This window comes from Chrysochloris asiatica, unplaced genomic scaffold (genome assembly GCF_000296735.1).
Source record: "Chrysochloris asiatica unplaced genomic scaffold, ChrAsi1.0 scaffold00003, whole genome shotgun sequence".
NCBI classification, from domain to species: domain Eukaryota; kingdom Metazoa; phylum Chordata; class Mammalia; order Afrosoricida; family Chrysochloridae; genus Chrysochloris; species Chrysochloris asiatica.
The window spans coordinates 26,585,157-26,588,664 of record NW_006408521.1 but is presented as its reverse complement, the minus strand read 5'-3'; the positions used below and the strand labels follow the sequence as shown (position 1 = coordinate 26,588,664).

At 38.6% G+C, this 3,508-nt stretch overlaps 1 pseudogene; it reads left to right on the top strand.

Moving 5' to 3' along the window:
* Nucleotides 1-2,198: 2,198 nt before the first annotated feature.
* The window catches only part of LOC102823745, a 37,789-nt pseudogene continuing 36,479 nt past the window's right edge, over nucleotides 2,199-3,508 (top strand).

Here is a 3,508-nt window from a genome sequence, read left to right as displayed (position 1 = left end):
AAAAAAAAAAAAGCCAAATAGCTCAATTTAAAAATGAACAAAGGATTTAAATAGACATTTCTCCAAAGAAGATATACAAATGACCAATATGGACAGGAAAAGATGTTCAACATTATTTGTCATTAGGAAAGGCAAATCACAACCATACTGTGTACAACTTGCCCAGTGAAGGAGGCTTTCTGCAGAGCCTCTGCATTACATAAGACTATAGGTGGAATCCTGAACAGCATTCAGAATCTTCAGAGGTGGGGAATTTCCACTTGAAAGGATGGGCAGACCAGCCTGGACCGTCTAGAAGAACAGAAGATACTTCTTGAAAGAAAGATGAACAGGAATGAGCTTTCTCCTTGTCCTATGACACCAGATACAGACAGGGTGTTATTAAGCAGAAACAGAATGCTGAGCTTTGCCAGAGATTTGAGCCTTGCTCAAAATGCCAAAACCAGGAAGTTCCAATGGGTTCCACATTTACCACAGGAAGCTTCCTCTCTGTCAACACAAAACAAAACCCCAGAGGTGAAGAAAAGCCACTGAAGCATGATGGAAAGGGAAAGATTCTTCCCAGAAGTCCAGTTTCAGGAGCTGAACTTATTCTTTTGCTTCTGTGGTTGTCATTGTGCTGTCCTCATATGTTCAAATATTGTATCTATTAACAAAAATACTGACTTTGCAAAAACAGATGGAAACATACCAAATGTTTATCAATAGAAGAATGGTTCAACAACCTTTGGTACATACACACAATGAAATACAAACAACACTGAGGAATAATGATGAATCTGCAAAACACCTCATAGCATGGATGTATCTGGAAGACATTATTGAAATGTACCAATTATAAAAGGACAAATAATGAATAAGACCACTGTTGTAAAAAGTTAAGAAAAGATTTTCGTGATAAAAGAAACATTCTATGATGGTTGCTGGGGTGGTGTGGGAGGGAAAATTATTCACAGTCTAGAGTGTGGACACATGTTAACATGAATAATGGGTCAGGCAATAAACAACAAAAGGAGGTCGATAGAGGAAAGATGAAGGTATTAGCTGAACACACAGGGAGGAGTAAAGACTTAAAGTGGACAGACATAAATACTGTTAATTGATGGTGCATGGAGTGGATTGCAATCATTGTAATTAAGCTATGTATATGTGGTTATGAATCAGGCTACTAATCTCATGGTCAGCAATTCGATATCACCAGCTGTTCCACGGGACAAAGATGAGGCTTTCTGCTCCCTTAAAGATTTACAGCCTTGGAAACCCTATGCAGGGTCGCTATGAGTCCGAACCCACTCCACGGCACATAACAATGATTTGTTGAATGTAAAACTGATGCTCTGTTCTTAAAACCTTCACTTAATCTAATTCACAATCATTTGTTGAAATGAATGAAGTACTTATACATTTATAACAAGGGTGGACCTTGACAAGTTATGGCAAATGAAAAAAGCCGGTCACATAAGACCACACCCCATTGACTCTGTTGCCCTTGACCATTACATAAAAATCATTCTGGTCATTGTGCTAATGGACACATGGATCCAATCTAATGAGCAAATTTGTTGGATGGAAAGATAGTCTGTGGAAAATACAGAGAGGTGATTCTGAAATGAGAGAGAAATAATGAAATTGAAACCATTTAATGAATAATTTTAGTGCCAAATAGATGTAAAATATTGTTATTGAAGTGCTGTCGAGTTGATTCTGACTTACAATATCCCTGTATGTGGTTTCCAATGAATCATAGCGAACCACAATAGCCTTTTAATTAATGTCACAGATGATAAAATGATGTTTGAGTATGACCACTTTGACAGCTTTCAGATCTCAGGACATCTGATCTGCTATTTTTTTTTTTCTCCAACTTGTGAGCAGTTTCAAAACTGTATGAAAAATAAGGTATAACTTTATATTTAATGAATTATCAATGTTGAAAGGAAAACACTACATGTAATGGACATACTTAGAAAATCATAGGGTTAAAGTTGTAGATTTTACAAATGAAAGGTAGGGAATTATGAATCGTTACTGTCAAGCTTCAGCAAGCAAATAAACCCAAAATTAGAACAACTAGTTGAATCCAAGAAAGAGTCCAAAAATTCAAAACAACCTTTGGCCGGCCGTCAGGTCATACCTAATGTATAAACCTTTGTACTTGGACTGACCACTAGAACAGTCCCTAATACCGAGTGGCTGAAATGAAGCTCCCAGAAACCACTACTCTCGTCCTGGTAACTTGTGTCACTTGCCTGATTTTCCTTTTGATATGGAGGAAAAGTCAAAAAGTGGGAAAGCTCCCTCCTGGGCCAACACCCCTTCCCATCCTTGGGAATATGCTGCAAGTAAACCCCAGGAACATCGCTGCATCCCTCTCCAAGGTAAAGGGGTTCATTCAATTCATTCATGATGGTCATCTCTTGGTAAGTGGGGTCATCTCGAGGGTTTGCATTGCAGAGTGTCTTACTTCAATCTTTCTTAGTTTTGCACCAGGAAGGTATTTTTGGATGTCTATTTCTGTATTGCAGATCAAAATATTCTTCTCTTTTTTGGATTGGATCACTTTAGAGCAGATAATGAGGGGTATTGACCTGAACTGAGATATTGGTTGAATTCTACTGAATGAGAAAGTTCTGGGCTTTAACTGAAAGGCTTCTAATCTCTTTAGTACATAAACGTTACCGAAAGGCAAGTCCAATCCACAAACAGTACCCTTTGCGTATTAGAGCTGGATGGGAGTCTTGGTTCAGTCTGTAAAGGTTGTGTAAGTTGAAACAACTTGTTAAGTGTCATAGAGTCAGTTCTGACTCATAACAACCCTGTATAGGGTTTCCAAGAAGCAACTGATGAGTTTGAACTGCCAACCTTGAGGTTTCAACCAAGCTTTTGTTTGAGTGTTTATCCTATAGTGCCATGCTAGGACCCCTTAAGCAATTTTTTTGTTATTGTTAAGGGCTGTCGAGCCAGTTCCAACTCAAAGCGACTCTGTGTAGGGTTTCCAAGGAGCAGCTGGTGGGTTTGAACCACTGACCTTGCGGCTCAAACTGACCTTGTGGTCCAGAGCATTATCTTGCAGCACCACACCAGAACTCACCTGTAAATGGGAATAATGATAGTACCTAGTCCATGAAGTTATTGTACAGATTTATTAAGCGAACGCATTCACATTTCTAGAACAACATCTGGCGAATGTAATAAATATCCTTTTTATATTTCTATTTTCTACTAAATGATCTGTGGGAAGCTTTGTGATCTTACCTTTAAAGAGTGACCCCCGTTCTCTGCCCCAACATCTTGCTCTGATGCAGCCCAGCTATACTTCTTCCTGTACTGACATTCACATCTTTAGAATACTCCTGGGGGAAAAGACTGTTTCCCTGAGTTCACTGTGCAGAAATACATTCTCTGGGAAAGAAGACTCAGTGTTGGAGATTTCTTCTCTGATTATAGGCTGCAGCACTAAGTACTTTATTCAGTGAACATTTAATGAGTCCATTTTTTTTTTTTTTTT